Source organism: Dermacentor variabilis, chromosome 7 (genome assembly GCF_050947875.1).
Source record: "Dermacentor variabilis isolate Ectoservices chromosome 7, ASM5094787v1, whole genome shotgun sequence".
Lineage (NCBI taxonomy): Eukaryota > Metazoa > Arthropoda > Arachnida > Ixodida > Ixodidae > Dermacentor > Dermacentor variabilis.
Genome location: NC_134574.1, coordinates 20,607,043 through 20,630,598, shown reverse-complemented (window position 1 = coordinate 20,630,598; position 23,556 = coordinate 20,607,043).

Here is a 23,556-nt window from a genome sequence, read left to right as displayed (position 1 = left end):
ATGTGGCCAGTGAGGTGTGAAAGTAAGCACAGTTATTTCCATAGGTGTGCAAGAAATTGCTAGAATTTCAGGAACTTGACGCACACATTTTCCGAGCGCGATAAGCTTTATCAGGCATATAAAAACACAGGAAAAGGTATTCATGGTTTAGTCAATGCTTCCTCATTTTCAAGTGAGCTTTCCACACCAGGAATACAAAAGGAAGTACGTGATGTGATCATTGAAGAAGGTAATGTATTCTGAGCCAGTCAAGCATCCGTGGCATGTTTGAGGCGTCTGTGGAAGGTTTTACAAACGACACATGCTTGTCGTTATGAGGCGAACGGGCGGTGCTCCTGTTTTCGGTGTGATTAGGTTTATTCTTGCCAAATATGATAACATTTCTTGTTTAGAACTGTCACCACAATATATGAGCCAGCTATGTGCGTCTACAGCATTAGCAGTAGTGATGGTCCTATCAAATGCATAAAGATTGAAAGACTCCCTGATAGGACTCCGTTGGTGCAGTATAAGCTTGCCCACAACAATACGCTGTTGTTGTGTTGAAGCATGCTATATTAGATTTTGCTTGATTTTATGCGTTCGACACGCAGCATGGACTTGCAACAGCATATTTCCAGTTGGCTGCTGCACTTGGATAATGATGCGATCCAACTTATGCTACAGAAACTGCTGGACTGTGGTGTCCAGTCACTCGAGCACCTCAAGTATGTAGTGGAGACTGACCTAATGTTACTAAGTGTAGTCAGTAGACGCATGCCGCTCGAAAAGTTCCGGATAGCTAATTTACAAGCCTTAAAGTGTCCATTCAAAAGGGCGCTAAGCTTCCGTGAGCATCTGTCTGTTGCCTTTTGGACCTTCTGGTTATATGGACCAGTGAAGTTGCTTTTTGTAGCAACTTTTGTCCTAATGCCTTGGTACTTTGTACCACTCGTTTTCATGAATAAAGGTATTATTATAGGCAAAGCTTTTCACATTCCATTGAATGCATTTCCACCCGAACTAATAAAAGCATGTCAAGAGGGTAGGCGCCCATTGAAAAGTGATCTGAATGACATGACTAGTACACTTAGTGACAGGGTGCTTGTCTGCTATCAGAAGCCTGGGCACAGACTGCAGTGAGTCATTGTGAGTGAAATCGTCAGCAAATTTTCAAGAACTTTTGAGGACACCCTCAATGGGAATCAGAATCAGAATTTATTGTTAGAAGTTGGGTCAAATTACAAGCATTTAGTATGCAGGAGGAGGTCCCATAGTTAAATACTGTATCGGGAGCTCCTGTAAAAGAATAGTTGTGATAATTGACATCTCAATGCAACAGTAGCATATAATAAGGTATTATACAAACAGGAAATGAACGTTAACAGAGCAAAATACAGAATTCATTACAAATAATAACAAGGTTTAGCTTATCTCACGGTAGCATAAAGAATTGTATGTGGAGAAAATAGCAGTAATTTATTTACAACCCAAACAAACAAAAGAGCAAAAAAGCAAAAAGAACGGACTAAAAAACGGTTACTGTAAATTTTCTCATTAGTTTGTCAATAATAAACGCATTTTGAGTTCACTTTTGAATTGGTGTAAACATCTTGTATTTTTCATAATGAGATGAAGAGTGTTCCATACTGATATGAAAGTGAATTCTACGGTTTGTTTACCGCAGTTAGTGCGGATTCGTGGTAAAAGAACATTGTTATTCAATGGCAATCTGGTGGTACTATTAGTTCATTTATTAGTTCTTTAAGGAAGAAGAAGTGCGCCGTGCCGAGCTCCGCAGCCGGATCGCCAGCGCTACGGAAGTGGGGCTCGGGCTAGACGCTGTTCCTGGTGTGACTGGCTAAGCCTACGCTGTTGCGTCTTCTTGTCCGCGTCCTTCGTGTCGTCCACAGCCGTGTCGGACGGCTTTGCCATAATTGGTGGAGGTTTGCTGGGTCTCCTGCAATCCTGGAATTGCGCAGCCGGACTCTCCCTGCCATCATGACCACCGAAAGCGCCACGAGCTTACCACCATCTGCTCCCCAGTCTACCGTATGCCCCGGCACGTTCCGCCAGCGGGACCCGCCTATCTTCAGCGGCACTGACGACCACGACGTTGATGACTGGCTCTCATCATACGAACGCGTCAGTCGGAACAACAAATGGGATGACCTCATGAAATTGACCACCGTCCCTTTCTACCTCACCGGAATTGCCCACTTGTGGTTTCGGAACTACGAAAGCGAAGTCCCAAGCTGGACGGTGTTCAAGACAAAGTTCAGCGAGGTCTTCGGCCGCCCTGCTGTTCAAAAGCTTCGTGCCGAACAGCGTCTGCAGTCGCGCTCTCAGCAGCCTGGTGAGAACTTTACCAGCTACATCGAAGATGTCATCGATCTCTGTAAACGCGTCGATGCATCCATGACTGAGGGCAATAAAATCAAGCATATCATGAAATGTATCGACGAGGACGCGTTTCAGATGCTCATTTCAAAGAGCCCCTCTACTGTCGCCCAAGTTATTGAACTGTGCCAAAGCTATGACGAACTCCGCCGTCAATGCCTCCTCACCCGCCGTCGTGTTCCCCATCAGGAATCGTTGTCCGGCTTGACCTCTCCTTTTCCAGATGCCACCCTCCTCTCGCAAATCAAGGCTTTCGTCCGGGAAGAAGTTGCTCGCCAGCTCTCCCTCATCTCCAACCCATCGGAGTCAAGTTCGTCCCTTAGTCCGACCCTACGACACGTTATAGAAGAACAAGTGTCCGAGGTCCTTCCTCTGGAACGGGCGCCTCAACTCACCGCCCCTTTGACTTACGCCGACGCCGTCGCACGACCACGACCACAGACCTTCCGGGCTCCGCCTCCGATGCCTAGCCCTGTTTTTACCCCCACGCCGCCACGACCCCCAGTTCATCGACTCATTAATCCATGGAGTACAGCGGACAATCGGCCCATCTGCTATTCGTGCGGTATTCCCGGTCACGTTGCACGCCTGTGTCGCCGCCGTCCACTTCATCCACGTGACGACCCACGCACAGCCGCGTACGACCATCCGTTGCCTTACGCTCCTGACCGCGATTTGCCCCTTCCCCGCCCAAGCCTTCGTCAAGTTTCTGACCGCCATTCTCCTTCTCCTCGTCGTCGCTCGCCCTCCCCGATGCGTCGACGTCCCTCTCCTGCTGACACGGAAAACTAGGTGGCGCAGTTCCTGAGGCAAGAACTGCGTCATCACCGCAACGCTCAAGCCCTCTTCTTTCGCCGACCAACGTTATTGATGTCGCTGTTGAAGGTGTCTCTGTGCTTGCCCTCATTGACACAGGTGCCGCCTTATCTGTAATTTCCGAAAAACTTTGCCGCTTAATACGAAAAGTCACGACGCCTTTCTTCGGTCCTTTACTCCGCACGGCCACAGCACAGCACGTCCAGCCGGTGGCTGCGTGCACCGCCAGACTTGAAATTCAAAGAGTGCTCTACGCAGTCGAGTTCGTCGTTCTTCCCCACTGTTCCCACGATATTATTTTAGGTTGGGATTTTCTCTCCCGTCACCAAGCTGTCATTGATTGCTCCCGTGCAGAAGTCGCCTTCTCTTCGCTTGGCAATGCCATATCTGATGACGTTTCGCTTTCCTGCACCAAGTTGTCCCTCACTGACGACATCCAAATACCTCCACACGCATCCGTTCTGGCACCTGTATCCTGTTCCGTTGCCTCCGTCGCTACCGTCCTCTTCACACCTTCGACTGCTTTCGTTCATCGCCACCTCTCACCACTCCCAACTGCGCTGCTTGGCCTTCAAGCTGGCGCGACTCACCTTCCTGTATACAATTACTTCCCATTCCCGATTACGTTGCTTCGCGGTGAATCTCTCGGCACTGTGGAGCCTTACGACGCCATTACCACGTTGCAACTTCCTATTGGAGCGTCAGAGGTCAACACCCTCTACTGTAGTCCCGTGACGTCCACATCGCCTGAAGACGTTTTCAACCATGTCATCGACAATGCCTTAACCCCCCAGCAACGCCATGACCTTCTTCGTCTCCTCGAGAAATTTCGCCCTGCTTTTGACAGCCATACCACTTCTCTGGGCCGAACGACGACTGTATGTCACCGCATTGACACCGGTTCTCACTCACCGCTACGGCAGCGACCATACCGCGTATCGTCGACCGAACGGCGCGTCATTGATGAGCAAGTAGGTGACATGCTAAAGCGTGGTGTCATTGAACCATCGGACAGCCCATGGGCATCGCCAGTAGTTTTAGTTAAAAAGAAAGATGGCTCGATCCGCTTTTGTGTGGATTACCGTCGCCTAAACAAAATAACCCGAAAGGATGTTTATCCGTTGCCGCGGATCGACGACGCCGTAGACTGCTTACAAGGCGCAGAGTTCTTTTCCTCCCTCGATCTGCGCTCTTGTTATTGGCAGGTACCTATGGCTACAGATGATAAGCCTAAAACTGCTTTCATCACACCAGATGGCCTATACGAATTTCGTGTGATGCCATTCGGACTTTGCAACGCGCCGGCGACTTTTGAGCGAATGATGGACACTATTCTCCGAGGCCTCAAATGGCACACATGCTTGTGTTATTTGGATGATGTAGTAGTATTTGCACCAGATTTTCCTACTCACCTTCATCGCTTGGAGCAGGTTTTACGCTGTCTCAGTGACGCTGGCCTCCAACTAAACCTGAAAAAATGTCACTTTGGCGCACGCCAGCTGACAATTCTCGGACATGTCGTGTCGAAGGATGGCGTTCTCCCTGATGCCGCTAAGCTCCGTGCTGTGACAGAATTCCCGAGGCCAACGTCACTAAAAGACTTGCGCAGTTTCATTGGCCTCTGCTCGTACTTCCGCCGCTTTATTCGCAATTTCGCTTCGATTATGGCACCACTTACAGAGCTTCTTCGAGGAGACCCCAATCTTACCTCATGGTCCCCGGCTTGCGATGATGCCTTTGCGACGCTACGTCGCCTGCTCACAACACCACCGATACTACGCCATTTCGATCCAACTGCTCCCACGGAAATCCATACGGATGCTAGCGGTGTTGGTCTTGGCGCTGTGCTCGCCCAGCGAAAGCCCGGCTGCCAAGAATATGTTGTTGCCTACGCGAGCCGCACTCTGACGAAAGCTGAAGCCAACTATTCCGTCACGGAAAAAGAATGTCTCGCGATCATCTGGGCCATCACAAAATTTCGCCCATACCTGTACGGCCGGTCCTTCGATGTCGTTACCGATCACCACGCACTTTGCTGGTTGTCGTATCTCAAGGATCCCTGCGGCCGCCTAGCCCGGTGGGCACTGAGGCTACAAGACTGCGATATCCGGGTTGTCTACCGCTCAGGCAAGAAGCACGCCGATGCCGATGCTCTGTCGCGCTCGCCTGTCCACGCCGACATTGTCAGTGTGTCCGTGCTAGACGACCTACTTCTCCCGTTCGCTTCTGTCGACATGGCTTTGGAGCAGCGCAAGGACTCCTGGATTTCATCTTTGATAAATTACATCTCTAATTCACCTACACGCCCACCATCCCGAGCATTACGCCGATAAGCTTCGCACTTCGCCATCCGCGACGGAATTGTCTATCGCCGTAACTACAGTTCCGACGGCCGCAAATGGCTGCTTGTAATACCTCGGCAGCTCCGCACTGATGTATGCGCCGCTTTCCACGCCGACCCTCAGTGCGCACACGCTGGTCTCTTCAAGACCTACACCAGACTACGTCATAGGTTTTATTGGCGTGGTATGTACACATTTGTGCAAAAGTACATTCGCTCTTGCACTGAATGTCAACGCCGGAAGCCTGATCCTTGCCGCCCTTCTGGACCAATGCAACCTTTGCCGTGCCCTTCGCGACCCTTTGACCGGGTTGGGATAGACCTCTACGGGCCTCTGCCATACACAGCTGCTGGCAATCGCTGGGTCATTGTAGCTGTAGACCATCTGACGAGGTATGCAGAAACGGCCGCTCTGCCAGCCGCGACGGCTCATGACGTTGCCTCCTTCCTCCTGCAACGCTTCGTTCTACGTCACGGCGCTCCCCGCGAACTCCTGAGCGACCGTGGCCGCGTCTTTCTCGCCGATGTCATTCAAGAACTTCTCGCTGAATGCCGCATTATTCATCGGTGTACCACCGCATATCACCCGCAAACAAACGGATTGACAGAACACTTTAACCGGACTCTTGGCGACATGCTTTCGATGTATGTCGCCTCCAACCACACCAACTGGGGCCTCATCCTTCCCTATGTCACGTACGCCTACAACACGGCACCCCAGTCAACGACGGGCTTTTCTCCCTTCTTTCTTCTATATGGCCGCGAACCTTCATTTCCTCTTGACACTATTCTCCCTTACCGTCCCGACTTATCAGAGGGTACACCGGTTTCCGAAGCCGCCCGGTATGCAGAAGAATGTCGGCAACTAGCTCGCTCCCTTACAACGCAAGAACAAGCGCTACAGAAATTTCGTCATGACGATGGGCGCCCCCACCACCAGTTTTCGCCTGACGCTCTTGTTTGGTTGTGGGTGCCTCCTACTTCGACACAAGGTGTCTCCTCCAAGTTCGTATCCCGATACCATGGACCTTACCGGGTTCTACGCCAAACTTCTCCGGTGAACTACGTTATCGAACCTCTGACGCTCCCTACGGACCTGCGTCGCCGAGGCCGCGAAATTGTGCACGTAGATCGGCTCAAGCCGTATCACGAGCCCTTCGTCCTCACGACGCCTTAGGCCTCCTGTGCGGCTCCGTCTTCAGGGAGGGGGGAAGTTGTAAGGAAGAAGAAGTGCGCTGTGCCGAGCTCCGCAGCCGCATCGCCAGCGCTACGAAAGTGGGGCTCGGGCTAGACGCTGTTCCTGGTGTGACTGGCTAAGCCTACGCTGTTGCGTCTTCTTGTCCGCGTCCTTCGTGTCGTCCACAGCCGTGTCGGACTTCTTTGCCATAGTTCATTCATTTATTAGTTTTTAGTAGTTATTAGATCACCCATTTGTATTAACTACACTAGTTTATTGCACGGCTACGGATATGATTGCTTAATCAACGCGCCCACACGCGAAGTCTGTTATGGTACAGGCTCACTTATTGATCATGCTTTTTCTAACCTGCGTCATTGACCAGAGGAAAAATTTTTGCACATCGACATCAGTGAGCATTACCCACTGCTTTTAAGTTTCATTTCTAATGTACGACCTTACCCACTTTACACAGTAAAGATGTTCTTGGCAAAGATGGCTTCATAACTGCTGTTGCTAATACAAACTCGCCTGAAATTAAATCACAAATTACCCACAGAAAATTTTTCCAAATTTTTTTCTCTAGTTACATCATACTTCCGAAAGTTCACCTCCAAAAAGAAATGCAAAAATATGTCATTTGCACACAATCTATGTCGCTCCCAGCAGTTATTAGCACAAATACGCAAACGAGATAACTTATATAGGAAAACTAAAAGGCAACCATTTCACATGAACTTAAGTGCCAGAAATAAAAGTTTCTGTAATAATGTTAACTGTAAAATAAAAGCAGCTAAACGTTTGTATTCCGAGCAAAGAGTTTTACATGCAGCTAATAACACTAAAAAGGAATGGGAGATTGTTAACTCTTTTTAAATAGACACCCACGACTAAACCAGGTATCCAGAATTTTAGAGGATGGAGTAGGGCTCGATTCCCCTGCTGAAATAGCTGAGTCTTTTAGTGGTTTTTTCTTTCCTAACAATCCACCTACTCTTGCAGAAAACATTAACATGAAACGTTTATCTTATTTATTCTTTTTATTTCCTACAACGCCAGAAGAAATAACTGCTGTTATAAATAACCTGAAAGTGACAAGCGCTGGAATTGGTGAGGTCCGCCCTGCTAACATTAAACTTATTTCTCACCTAATTTCAGACCTACTTTCATTTATTGGTAATTTATTATTCAGGACTGGTTTATTTCCCTGTGAACTGAAGCGTGGCAAAGTTATCCCAGTTTATAAAAAAGGCGACAACTCACTACTGCACAATTACAGACCTATTTCCATTTTGCCGTTCTTTGGAAAAGTTATTGAGAAACTAATTGAAATACGGCTAACAAAATATCTTTCTAAATTTAATATCCTCTCTGCATGCCAGTTCGGTTTTCGCCATGGGCATTCCACAGAGCTGGTACTTATTCATCTTACGGACCAACTGAAAATATTATTGGCGAGGGATGTCTCGCCGCCTCAGTTTTCATCGATTTAACGCAAGCATTTGATAGCATTAATCATAACATCCTATTTTCTAAGCTCGAAGCAATTGACATTTGCGGTCCCGCCCTTTCGCTACTAAAAAGCAACTAACATAACCGGGTTGAAGTTGTTTCTGTTTCCAGTGCTTACTCTCAACAGCGAATTACTAACATCTGTGTGCCTCAGGGCTCCATCCTGGGGCCACTCCTGTTTTTAGTTTATATTATTGATTTACCTAGTTAACGAGAAGAAAGGGGGTTAAACGAGGGGCTCGATTTTTATTAGTCATATCATGAGAAGCCAACAAACACTGTTATCAAGGACAGCATAGGGGAATTTTCTTGTGCTTAATAAATGAAATAAAATAAAATTAAATATCTTAACTTATCATTTCTTTATTTCATTTATTAGGCACAAGTAATTTCCCCCATGTTGTCCTTGGTGTCAGTGTTTCTTGGCTTCTCATGATATGATTTACCTAATTGTCTTTCTTCGACAAAATGCATTCTGTACGCTGATGATACCACAACTTTCACTTTTTATAAAGATATCTCATCTCTCGTTAATAAACTAAATGCTGGGTTAGAAAACATTAAGGTGGTGTAATGTTAACACGTTATCTATTAATGCAACTAAGACTAAATTTGTTGTATTCTTTTCACATCAGCGAAACATAGCTTCCATTTAACCTATCAGTCTTGGTCCCCACTGCCTTCATCCAAGTTCATGTTCATCTTTCCTTGGCGTTCTACTTGACTGTAATCTCAAATATCACAATCATATTGTTCACATAAAAAAGAAAATAGCTCATGGTATGCGAATCTTAAAGCACGCCCTTCAAACGTACCACAGTGCTCTCACTTTACCACTCTTTCGTCCACTCTCACATTACTTATGGTATCGGTTCTTGAGGAAACACCTATGATACTCATGTTACTTCTTTACAAAAATTCAGAACCGAGCCGCCAGAATAATTACCTATAGTTAACGCTTTTCTAATGCCACTTCCTTACTAAACGAGAATAACATCCTTACTATTTCTGGGCTCACTAAATACAACCTAGGTATTTTTTCTACAAATTTCTACATAGTGAGCTACCATCGATCACATTTTCACCACCTAACCTGACAACTAATACTACCACCAGATTGCCATTGAATAACGATGTTCTTTTACCACGAATCCGTACTAACTGCGGTAAACAAATCGTACAATTCACTTTCATATCAGTATGGAACACTCTTCCTCTCATTATGAAAAATACAAGATGTTTACACCAATTCAAAAGGGAACTCTAAATGCGTTTATTATTGACAAACTAATGAGAACATTTACTCTAACCGTTTTTTAGTCCGTTCTTCTTGCTTTTTTGCTCTTTTGTTTGTTTTTGTTCTTGTAAATAAATTACAGCTATTTTCTTCACATACAATTCTTTAAGCTACCGTGAGATAAGCTAAACCTTGTTATTATTTGCAATGAATTCTGTATTTCGCTCTGTTAACGTTCATTTCTTGTTTGTATAATACCCTATTATATGCTACTGTTGCATTGAGATGTCAATTATCACAACTATTCTTGTACAGGAGCTCCCGATACAGTATTTGACTATGGGACCTCCTCCTGCATACTAAATACTTGTAATTTGACCCAACTTCTAACAATACATTCTGATTCTGATTCCGATTGAGGGTGTCCTCAAAAGTTCTTGAAAATTTGCTGACGATTTCACTCACAATGACTCACTGCAGTCTGTGCCAGGCTTCTGATAGCAGACAAGCACCCTGTCACTTAGTGTACTAGTCATATCATTCAGATCACTTTTCAATGGGCGCCTACCCTCTTGACATGCTTTTATGAGTTCGGGTGGAAATGCATTCAATGGAATGTGAAAAGCTTTGCCTATAATAATACCTTTATTCATGAAAACAAGTGGTACAAAGTGCCAAGGCATAAGGACAAAAGTTGCTACAAAAAGCAACTTCACTGGTCCATATAACCAGAAGGTCCAAAAGACAACAGACAGATGCTCACGGAAGCTTAGCGCCCTTTTGAATGGACACTTTTAAGGCTGGTAAATTAGCTATACGGAACTTTTCGAGCGGCATGCGCCTACTGACTACACTTAGTAACATTAGGTCAGTCTCCACTACCTACTTGAGGTGCTCAAGTGACTGAAAACCACAGTCCAGCAGTTTCTGTAGCATAAGTTGGATCACATCATTATCCAAGTGCAGCAGCCAACTGGAAATATGCTGTTGTAAGTCCATGCTGCGTGTCAAACGCATAAAATCAAGCAAAATCTAATATAGCATGCTTCAACACAACAACAGCGTATTGTTGTGGGCAAGCTAATACTGCACCAACGGAGTCCAATCAGGGAGCCTTCAATCTTTATGCATTTAATAGGACTATCACTACTGGTAATGCTGTAGACGCACATAGCTGGCTCATATATTGTGGTGACAGTTCTAAATAAAAAAATGTTATCATAACTGGCTAGAATAAACCTAATCACACCGAAAACAGGAGCACCGCCCGTTCGCCTCATAACGACAAGCATGTGTCGTTTGTAAAACACGCCACAGATGCCTCAAACATGCCACAGATGCTTGACTGGCTGAGAATACATTACCTTCTTCAAAGATCACATCACGTACTTCCTTTTGTATTCCTGGTGTGGAAAGCTCACTTGAGAATGAGGACGCATTGACTAAACCATGAATACCTTTTCCTGTATTTTTTATATGCCTGATAAAGCTTATCGCGCTCGGAAAGTGTGTGCGTCAAGTTCCTGAAATTCTAGCAATTTCTTGCACACCTATGGAAATAACTGTGCTTACTTTCACACCTCACTGGCCACATCTTTTTCAATGGGCCAAACTGCGTAATCAGGAAAGGGTAATGAAGCAGGTAATGGTGCTTAGGCTTCATGCCAACGTAAGGGAAGAGATGTAATTTGTCTGTCATGCAGTCCTCTATAATATCTTGCAGCCTCATAACCATGGGGAGTGGTATGCTACGTCCAGTAAGAACCTGCACAGTTTTAGAACGCAAAAAATCTATTGCCAGATTTCATTTTCAGTAGACCGAATTGAACCAAGTAGGAAGAATGGAAGAAAGCGCAACATGTTCCAGTTTGAACAGCATGGTGTCCTAGTGCTTTTTTGAAGTGAACTTCATACGGATGGTGCGCCGAATTATTATGTTTAAAATAAGAACAAGCTATTAGCTGATAAAGGTCTTCTAGCGAAATCCACTTGAGAACCATTCAAAACTCTTAACATACAAAGAAATGTCAAATGAAAAGAGACCCTCATATAGATCATGCGCCAAACAAGGAGGGAGACCTGCGGCACACACATGGAAGTACTTGAGTTGATTGAATAAGGAACTGAACTTCACCTATTTTCTGTACTTGAACCATTGGCTTGCATGGCTAATAAATGGATGGATGGATGGATGTAAAACTTTAATAAGGTCTTGAGGTACGCGACTCAGCGCGCTGCGGGAAAGCAATATTGTTTTTGGCCAGCGTTCTCATTTCTGAAATCCCTAACAGTGCATTTGGGGAAAGAAGGTCAGGTCTTTCGATCATGAAAAACCTTCAGATGTGACTTGCAGAGCTAAAATTTTCCACAGAGCCTCTAATTTCGTGGCTTCCAAGGTTGTCTCCAAGGATGGCAGTCACAGTGCCAAACAAGCGCATTCCTGTTGAAGTTACAAATTGGCCAGCTTGCAACTTCTTCAGATCATCGAGCAAAGGAATAAACACTTTGGCCTGCCCAAAATAGGTAAAATCATTTTTAGTGCAGAGCAAACACATATTGAGAGAATGAGCTGCATATCTTTGACATGGATAAATATTACTGAGGATTAAAAAACAGCCTGAAGCTGTTGTTTCTTTTTTGCAGAACCAATTGGATTCACGACTTCAAATGCCTCTCGAAAGGGTATAGGCTTCAGTTCTTCAGAATGCTCCTTGTAAAGTGGAATATACTGAAACATATTTCCATCAGTGAAATCTTTCAGGACACCAGGGGTCTCAGGCAACATCCTATCGCACTGTGATATCAAATCTTCATTGTTCAGCATGTCGTAAGATGTACTTAGAGTTGATATGTAATGATAAGTAGCATTGATGTTTTTCCCTAATAATATTTATACAGGTGACACATACAGAAACCCTTTCTTGAAGAAACAGTAACGGCCATGTTCTGTCCTGAACCCCCCATCTGGTGCTCGATGCAGTGCCCAAACATAACCATATTCAAATGTTTCATCTATCAGCTTATCTACGTCATCGCTGTCAACAGCTTTTCCCATGAGTTTTTACTTGAGACAAGAAGTCATTCCTGAAGCATTTGCATTCTGTGTCATATATAGCGTTGGAAATAATTTGAACTCTATATGACGGCACATGGCGCTCAGGTAAGAGTCGCAGGTGCAGATGGGCAAAAGCAGTGATAACGTAGTTCTTACAGCTTTCTTTTTTGCTGCCTTGACGTGGTGCCAGTTTACTCGGTAGCTCTTTTTCGTCAGATAAATTGCTTCCAGTTGGTTGAGCCTCATGTGGAGGAGTCGCAACAGTTGCTGGAACAGGCCTAGGCTCTTGACCGTCCACACTGATACTGTGCACAGGTACTTCCCGTGGTAACGTGAAAGATGGGAAGAAGAAGATGTCTTCTACCCTATGCTTTCTTGCATAATTGGGATGCCACTTTTGCCTCTTGAACAATGTGAAGTTTCAGGTGGACAATTAGAGCTTTATTATCTTTACAAACTTGCATGTAGTTCTCCACAGTGGAGCCTAAGTCACAGTGCTACACACTGATGGAAACACAGCTTCCTTGTTCAACACGTCTAACCCGTCTGTGTTCATTACAGAAGTGACTGTAGAGCGAGTCAACTTAGCAAAACTTCTTGTAGCAGTCTCGAAAGAGCTATTTCACATAAAAATTGTTCACATTGTTGTGCAAAGCCACATGCCTGAGAAATGCGGGAAGCGTAGAGCTAACACAGCCACATATACTGCAGGGGTACATCTGAAAACACCATAACAGCAACGAACAGCCTTACTCAAACAAAATATTAATGGGGAATAGCCACACTGCACAATGTGCAGTTCAAGAGTAAGCATCCTTACTGCACACAATGCATTGATCTAGCATTACTCTCACATTTTGGCACATGTTCTTAATTACTGGGCAGCAAAAATGCTACAAGTGGGTTTATTACTGGCAGCTCTTAAAATGAAGCATTGTAGTTAAATAACCATATCAAATTCTAGTGAATAATAACCAGCTGGGATTTCGAGGACACAAGTGAAGCTGATTTTTGATAGCCATTGCATCTTTAGAAGCTCTGATCAGTCTTTTTAGACTTGTTTTCGTTTATCTATGTGTGGCTCCCAAATTACATTTTATGAATTACCACCTATTTACGCATTAGAAAATGCCCTCCTCACAAACTAAGCACTGGATCGAGCATGTGTGGTCGAAATTCCTCATTATGGCTACAGTGTATTGCTCAGCGCACAGAGGCCAAAGCGCATCCTACTGACTGCTCTTTTCAAAGGGTGCCCAAGAATTCTTTTCGAAGCTAATTTGCTGTCTTGTTCGTTCAAGTTCAAAATAATTTTGCGCTGGCATTTTTGACGGCAAGATTTTTTTAATACTTTAGTGACGTTCCAGATTTATTTACCAGTAACTAGTTGGGAAGTTCACGTCATCTATGGTGGTGCTTAATAAGCCTAAGCAGATTCTAAAACATAGTGCGGCTGATGGAACTTGCCAAAACTTCATTACCATATACCCTGCCCAGCTCCCTATATATTCCCTATATACTCCCTACACCCATGCTACAGGGATCTGTTCAAATGGCATACGAATTTAATGGCATTCGGTCTCAATAGACTACCGCGATGCTTAATGAGAACTTCAACACGTATTCAAAAGCTTCAGCATTCACTTACTGTACTGCAATGGTGCTGCTGCTGCCATCAAATTCGACTTTTGTGCCTTTTCTCGTTTCCAGCGTGTACTTATTTGAAGTAGTAACCTCGCGCGAATAAAACCACGGATGCAAAAAAGACGGACATGGACAAGCGCTGACCACCAACGAACGCAGACGTTTGTGGTCAGTACGCTGTCGGCGGCCGTCGCTGACCCATCGATCAGTACTAGCTAGACCAACAACGACAACAACACAACCAAAGACTCGTGTCATCGTAGTCTGACAGGTTTTTCAGGCTAACAAAGAGACAAATCTGGTCACACGATGGTCGCCTGACGTACCTTCAGCAGATCGGTGCTCAGTAAAACATACGTCAACGCGGCGATCGCTCGAATAGCTCAGCTTGTCTGATACCTTGTCCGTGTTAGAATTTAGCGGAGCGAGCGGCTACATTTCATACGTGCACACATCAAAAGAGAGCAGCGATAAGCATTTGCCAAATTCTTTCACTTTAATCGACGACAGTCCCCTTTCGTGTGTTCCGAGTCTGAAGTGCTCGCCAGCGCGACTCCTACGCAGTGTCAACAACTTGGTTATGAAGCGTTTCTCAGGCGGGCGATCCAATAGGTGCTTCCTAAAGAGTTAACGCACTGCGTACACGAAGAAATGCACAAATAGTACAAAAGATAAGACATCATTTATTGTAAATAGAGCGCCGCTTGCGTTTTATGTCATGCCAATGAGCAGTAGGTGTCTGTACATGGCTACGTGAACATCTCGCTAGATTTCCGTCGTCGGTTCATTCCTGCGGAAAGTCCATGCTCACACAGTAAATGCGGAATAGTTTACTGTTCCCTTTAATGTAACCATTTAGCGAGTTCATGAGCTTTTCGCTAAAGAAACAGCAGAAAAACTCAAGCAATAGATATCAAAATCAACAGCCACAGAGCCGCAGCAAACATGTGGCGCGGATGAGCGGGGGGGGGGGGGAGGCGTAACGATGGTTTTGGCCTGTGCAGGCTACGCTCGCATTTCACAGCAGCCTAAAGCTAAAATGTCGACTGAATTTCATGGACAAATTCCCTGTGGCAGCGCAAATTTGGCGGTCGAATTGAATGGCGTTCGATTCGACGGCATTTGGAAGGACCACGTAGCAAGGGTATGATTAGCTCCTTTTCTCACGTGACCGCAATAAACTGGAGACGTCTTCGACTCTTCAGAGTGTGTTGACCCACGCACCGCTTTTAATACGTAAGCATTCTTTGGCGAGTACTCCAGTCCCATCACGTATAAAGGGCATAATACCTTGTATCTGCAGAAAAATGCGTAATTTGCAAAGACATTTATTCGTTATAACGTAAATGCAGGTGCTTGGTACCTTTATAAGCGAGAAAAAAATAGTTTAAACAAAAAAGACATATAAAGAGAATACCTTTACAGATACATAGGCTTCTAAAAGTGCATAGGAGAGCTTATAGTAGGGATGCGGGGGGGGGGGGAGTGAAAATAATTGTTCGGGTGGGCAGACTTGAAATCTGGGGCTGGGCCGAGGCAAATTTGGGGGTCCGCGAAGTAAATTTGTAGGCGTGCTTACGCACAGTTAGACAACTCTTGTGGAAATACTGCATTCTTTTCGACCGAAAATAAAACGCCCGATATTAAATCTGGCGAAATCAACTATGTACGATTTCACTTGACTCTGCGTAAATAAAGAAACAGCAACAAAAATCACATATCTTTGTCAGCTCTACTTGGACGAGAAACGAGTTTGAAAACTCCGCGATTTTTGACGTACTTCGCAGCCAACCAATCGCATACTTGAAGTAAAACACGTTGTGCGGCTAGTTGGGGCATAGCTTTCAATAGAAGAAGCGCCAAACGTGACGGCACACCAGGAAGGAACAAAGACAGGACAATGCGCTTCTGTCTTTGTTCTGCCTTGTCCTGTCCTTGTTCCTTCCTAGTGTGCCGTCACAACTGGCAATTCATCTATTGATCACATACTTCCCAAGCATAAAAACTTCCCGCGTTGATACTCAGATTTCGTGGTGCGGATACCTGCTAAGAAAGCAAAATTTGTGCACCCTAATTTTTCCCGCAAATTATAGTGCTCTTCGCGTTCCTCACTTGCATTCTCTCTCTTTTGCGCACTGTGTACGCTTTATCAGACACAGTGAAGCAGAAGTGGCGAATCGGTAGTGAAGCGGCTGTCGTGCGCAAGCCATTCCGGAAGAACAGCATTGGCTCTTAACGCAAGCGCAGGCATGCCTTTGGTTCTTTGCAAGCGCATAACGACGCTCCAAACTAGTTTGGGAGAATCTTAGTCTTAAGTTCTGCTGTGGAAACTGAAGTGATCCGTCCATTCAAGATTTTGCAAGGTCCCTGAGTGATTGATTTTCACTGCCCTTTCAACAGCAGTACAAGTCCGCAAAAAGAATTCCAAAATACAACATAAAGTGTATCATTAATGGCGGTAAGAATTCACTCACCTTTTGTGTGAACAGCCTGACTGGTGAAAATCACAGACACAGCTCGCCGATATTGCCGCCGCTCACGTCCATCATGCATTCATACCGCCAATGCATGAATGCAGGACCGCAGAAAAAGTAAGGACTGCGGAATGTATACTATTTCTTACTTTGCGGGCTACTATTACGCACAATACCTTTTTGGCGCCTAGAATATGCGAAGTGACTAATAAAGATTTGCAAGTGTTTTTCAAATCACAACCACCTGACCAACTGTTTGGTGATTTGGGGGCTAGCAGCTCCCAAGACGGAAAATTTCAGTTTTTTTTCTTGAACGTGTTTCTGTTAAGGGCGTAAAGCAGATATGTATGAGAACAGAAAATTTCCTTAAGCATACCTGTTATTTGACACACTTTTCTTACAGTGTACCTCTTCCTGTATGTAACACGAGGAACGCGTTTTGTGTCGAGCGGCCGTTGCGGACGCCCAGCCTGTTGGCCGGGAACAGGCCCCTGTCTTCATTTAAATTTTGAAGCCTGGTGCGCATGACCCACTCGAAGAGGTTTCCCATGCAAGACGTCAGTGAAAGTTGCCTGAGCGCCTGCAGCGATGGCTTCTTTCCGAGTTTTGGTATTGTAATAATTTTAGCTGTTTTACGCTACTCGGGGATCTTTTCTTCAGCCAATAGTTTTCGATAAATTGCCCTCTGGTAGCTTCTACGACTTTATCGTTAGGGTTTTTAAACATTGCGTACGTAATATGATCGGTGCCAGGGGCTGTGTTCTTGTTGGCCGCCTGGGCTGTCGCAGAAACTTTTTTCGTAGACTCTGGAATGTTTGGCTTCGCCTTTTGGACGGCGGTATGATTCATTTGGCCTGTTGACTGTATCCCGCTCACCCCGACAAATCTTTCCGTGAGAGCCTCTATTATTTCATCATTCGGGCCCGCAAATTCCTCCGCGATCCTTTACAATGTTCTTCTGGTCGTGAATTCGGATTTTTGCTAGTCTTGAGTGCTCCTCACGATGGCCCAGGTTTTTGCGGTGGTCAGGGTGACTTGTAGCAAGCAAACTGTGAAAATGGATCCACATCACTAAAGTTTCTCATACCTTGCCTTACAGTCCTAACAAAGTTAGTGCACGGAATTTTGACAATCACAGCCCATTAACAAATGGCATAGCAGGCTGCGGCTCCTTGCTCGCTCGGGCAGCACGTCACGTACCACTATGGTGCATAACTCGCAACGCAAACGTCGCAAGACCGCTCAGCGACGTTCAGTTGGATTTTAACGCTTTCGCATTAACCACTTATAAGAAGGGCTCAGATGTGCTAGGAATATTTCTTTCTTTGTCACCGCAGTACATGTCATTACCGATATAGACACTCTCCTAACAAAACAAATCGCTCACGTTTTCGTGCCATGTCAGACATGGATTCTGCTCTGAGTATACCGTCTTTGTTATTGTGGCACGTGAACTTGTTTATATTTTTCGGGCAAGCACTTTTCACCGTGTAACAAATGTTATCGCTCAGCGCGGAGCGCGCATGCATGTATCGGAACTTTCTGGAATGTTACCGATGGTCCTATCCGCTGTCTGTTGTTTCCGAACCTTGTGTAATCGATTGCATGTATACGCGACATGAATGGTGTAGAAATTTCTGGCATACACGCGGGCACCAGTGATTACTGTGGAATCTTCGATGGCTCATGTATAAAAGCTGACCCGCTTGACCGGAAAATTTCGACGATCACCGACCGTGCTCGCCGCAGTCTCTGCGATTTGATTCTAACTTGCTTTCGTGGGCACCGGTTCGCACAATACATGTCAATTTCGTCATTTGCAGATTTGCCGCTGTATTATTCACCGTCACTACTGCGTGACAATCGTGCGTTTATTTCCGTTCAACTTGAACTGCTGCCTCACCGTTGCAGCTTGAGATGAGCAGTGTGCTCGGATAGTGGGAAAGTGCCTACGTTTCAATGGGTATACAAGCGCCGCGTTTGCTTGCTCAAGCACAGCCCACCGGTATGGCTCAAAGCGCAGAGCTGACGTTTCCCCTATAAGTACGTCACTTTCTTCGCCTTCTTTTCATGTGCTCGTCTTGAAAGGTTCCTCTTTACCGTTGTTTCAGCGCCAAATTGCTATAGTGTTTCTCTCAACCGGTGGCGTTGCCCGCTCTTTGAACACAAAAGTGACAGGCCGGTTGCTATAAAGATTGACCCTGAACAACCCTGAACGGGAATCAACGAAGATAAGCGTAGAACTAAACGATTGTCGGATGTTTGATGCGTGATGTGGAATGAGGTATGTTGGGAATTGTGCAATGTAGATGCATGCTAGTGGCTCACGTCCCTGTTCTGTGATCCGGCTGTCGGCTTGCGTGATCCAGCCGTTGTCGTTTCTTCTCATGCACATGTTGTTTCTTAGGGCTTCCCATAATGCGTGACTACTTATTGATATTGCTAATACACGTTCCTTGTGTAGTTTTTCACTTATGATCTCATTGTGGCATCCCCTTCAACCTTCACTGTTCAGTTCTTTCCTAGGGCATCCCATATTACGCACTAAGCCTCTCATAGTACGTTTCAGCGTTCTTACTTAGGTTTGAGGCATCCATGGCGTGTAGAAACGGCGGGAGCGGACCGATTAGAGAAGACAATTGGGCTAGTTGGTGCTTATACAGACTTGAGAAGTTATTAACTAGCGCAGAAAAGACATCGAATAGCAGCAAGAAGTACATACGATAGGAGAGGACGGGACGCATTGTGCTTCTTTCGGCTGTCCGGTGTCTTTTTCGCACTACTTTATGATGAATCAAGGGAGCAGCCTTACACGTACAATGTTTTTTACTCGCGAACGTACATGTCCCGTCTATGAAATCGGCGAGATTAAGTCGGAGCCCGCCGAGCTGAGAGAGAGAAGCAAACGCCAGATAAGGATGGCGCTTGAAGGTGGAGTGATAGAGCGTGTGCCAGGGAAGGTACGGAGGAGCCCACGGCGGAGCGGGTAGGAGGAATCACACTGAGCGTCGCGAAAGAGAGTAGGGGGAGGTGCGATGCGTTCACCTGTTGGGATGCAGGTTCTTTTTGCTAATGCTTCAAACGGGTCCCTGAAGAAGTAATCATGGACAGAGCTGTTTGTTCCAAGACGCTCACAAACATTTACTGCAATCAGCATTAAATACTAAAAAATCACCCCTGCGCACCCCGTACAGATGGTAAACTAGGGAAGTGGAAATTTGCGGTCCCGTTCTTTATGTTGACGATGACGTTGTCGCTGCTCTGCCTCGCGGGCCCCAACCACCAGGTCCTCGGCCTGACGTTGCCGCCGGCGATCTCGCTTGGCCACGGCTACGGCGACGTGACGTTGCCGCTTTAGCTACGCTTTGCGGACTAGCTTGTCCGAACGTGCCGCCGAATCGGCCGGACATTGTCGCTTGCGCTCCGCATCGCGGGGCGTTGGCGACAATGCTGAGGCGTTGCTGAGACTTCTGCTGAGGCGTTGGTGCGACGCCGACGAGATCTCTCCCACTCCTGCTCTCGGCGCGGAGGCTTCAAGCACCTGAGAGCCGTGAGCACCAGATCGCATCACGCTCCGTTTTTTAAATCTTATCGTGCGGAAATCTTGCCGATTACTACCAAAACATAACACCATCGTGCTCGTAAAATGACAACGTTTGTGAGGATGCCAATTTCTTGGACCTACAGCGACTTCACGAAGAAATATCGATGCCAGAAGATTCCACATACATGTGGAGGTGCTAAACCTAACGCCGACTTTGGCCGGCGACGTGGCACGGGAGGTCTCTCGCACGTGCCAGATGCGGTGCAAGTCTGTGTTCACAGGACTTCAATTAACAATTTACGGATTTTACAAATATTTTGGAACCCCAACAAAGCCGAACGGGAGCCGTTCTAACCCCGTTTCAGACTTTTGAGTGTGAAGACTTCCGTTTCGATGGGAAAAGTGCAACCTCAGGATTAGGTTTATGTGGCGGACGGCGGTGATTGATCCTTTACCTTTCGTCACCGAGCATGCCGGAGGGGGCTTAACAATTTGTTAGACCTCACTGATGTGGATGAGGTTATTCTGGGCCCCTCTCGGGCGTTGGAGCCTGAACTAAATGAAGAGTGAGACATCCTTCAACGTGTAACACCAAATAACGAGTCGCGAAGAAACAACGACGCGTCACTCGAGAACGACGCGGATGTCTCAGCGCTTCAAATATGAACGGAGGATGGGTGGCACACCGTTCTTTATCACGTCGCAAGAAAGAAAACACTAAAGCAAAAACTAACATGAAGAAGGAACCGAAAGAAATATAAAGAAATCCGAGGGTGACTCACCAAGATCTGGAGAGAGCCAGGCTCCGAGCAGCTTCCAACGTAGGCAACGCCGTGGACCGCAGCTTTTCTGAAGGATGACATCAAGGTAATTTCGAGGCCGCACAAGGGCTTTGTCGTTAAAGATCTGCTTGCATCGGAGATCTCTATGGCGGTTATACAGGCCTGCCAGAATACTTTTGGAGGCAGCAGTTTTTTCTGCGGATTCAACCCGTATCCAATATAATCATAATATCCAAACCACACGAACAAGTGACGGGAAAGCTGCAGTAAATCAGACACCTGAAAATTATGGGGCAGCTTCACCCCTTTAATGCATATGTGGCAGACCCAGATAACGTTCTGCGAGGCATTATTGATGGCTTACCACCCGCAACTCCTCAGGCACAAATAATAAAGAAACTGCGGTCCTGCACTTAAGGTGTGAATATTGAAAGAGCCCGCATGCTGGACTGTTTCTGCACCGCAAAGGTTCAAAGGTACTTACACTGCTAGGGTGCTTCCAAGGTGAGTGTACTTTATGGGGAGCAGAAGCAATCTCCTACCCATACAAACCCTCAATTCAAGCGTCCAAAGTTTGCCGGTCACTGGGTCACCGTGCCTATATATGCCCAACACGCCAGATGAGCGTGCACCGTAGGGCAACTGAACCCAATCGGGGACACGAATGCTCGCCGAAGTGTGCCATCTGCGGCGACGAACACGTGACGGGCGAGAGTTGATGCAAAAAGAAGCTAAAGAACATCGCCCCGTGGACTTCACAAATTGAGCAGCCTCTACGGCAATCAGAGTGGACTAAATGGAAGAGAGTTCCGCGAAATCGAGCAACAGACACCAGGCAAAGCAAGCCACAGTCGAGATCAACATCAGGAGGATCAAGGCGGAGTTCAACAGCACGCCAAGCCAAAGTCCGAAAACTGGAGTTTACCCCTTGGATACCAAAAGTCACGAACACATCGGCCAACAAGAACGAAAGGAAGAAACCAACCCGACCGGAACGGGAGCAAAAGAAGCAGCTGCCGACCGACCAAACAAACAATCCGGTGAGCTTGGCTGGGGTGGTGTCTCCCTGTGCTCCCGTAACAGACAATCAGCAATACAGGACAATCATAGATGAAAGCAAAAGCTAACGCAAGATAATAAACAGCCGAATATCCGTATGGAGGCAGAGCACGAAGTCCAATTGGCAATCTCCTGAATGCAAAAGAAGTTAGAAAACACAGTCGAAAACACGGTCAACGCTAACGGGCTGGCCGCTTCACTTCGGCAACAGAGATGATCCTCGCTTTTCTGCTGCCCCAGAACGCCTGGGAACAGGATCGCGGCCCGGCTTCACTGCTTCATGGTACGTTACAAGGAACGCAGCGGGTGCGCACCCTTTCCGGCACTGCCCTCGTTGAGATGCGCTGCTGGGAGAGCGCACCCTTCCGCTTCACTTCGACAACAGAGATGGTCCTCTGTTTTCTGCTGCCCCACAACTCCTGCGAACAGGATCACGACCCGGCATCAGTTCTTGATCATCCGTTTGCTGAAATTAACGGGATACAACGGGTGCGCACCCTGTCCGGCGCAGCCCTCGGCGAGATGGACTGGCGGGAAAGCGCACCCAACCGCTTCACTTAGACAACAAAGATGGTCCTCGGTTTTCTGCTGCACCACTACGCCTCCGAGCAGGATCACGGCCCGGCTTCACTGCTTGATCGTCTGTTTGGTGAAATCCACGGAACCCAGCTGGTGCACACCCTGAACGGCGCTGCCCTCGACGGGATGGACTGGCGGGAGAGCGCACCTTACCGCTTCACTTTGAAACAGAGATGGTCCTCGGTTTTCTGCTGCCCCACAACTTCTGCGAACAAGATCACGGCGCGGCTTCACTTCTTGATCGTCCGTTTGCTGAAATACACGGAACACAGTGGTTGCGCACTCTGTCCGGCGCAGCCCTCGACGGTATGGGTTGGCGGGAGAGCGCACCCTACAGCTTCATTTCGACAACAGAGATGGTCGTCGGTTTTCTGCTGCCCCACAACACCTGCGAACAGGATCATGGCCCGGCTTCACTGCTTGATCGTCGGTTTGGTGAAATCCAAGGAACACAGCTGGTGCGCACCCTGAATGGCGCTGCCCTCGACGGGATGGACTGGCGGGAGAGCACAACCTGCCGTTCACTTCGACAACAGAGATGGTCCTCGGTTTTCTGCTGCCCACAACGTCCGCGAACAGGATCACGTCCCGGCGTCACTGCTTGATCGTCCGTTTGCTGAAATACACGAAACGCAGCGGGTGCGCACCCTGTCCGGCGCTGCCCTCGACGGGATGGGCTGGCGGGAGAGCGCACTCTGCCGCATCACTTTGAAACAGAGATGGTCCTCGGTTTTCGGCGGCCCAACAATATCTGCGAACAAGCTCACGGCCCGGCTTCACTGCTTGATCGTCCGTTTGCTGAAATACACGAAACACAGTGGGTGCGCACCCTTCCGGCACTGCCCTGGACGGGATGGTCTGGCGGGAGTGCGCACCCTGCCGCTTCACTTCGACAACAGAGATGACCCTCGCTTTTCTGCTGCCCCAGAACGCCTGCGTACAGGATCGCGGCCCCGC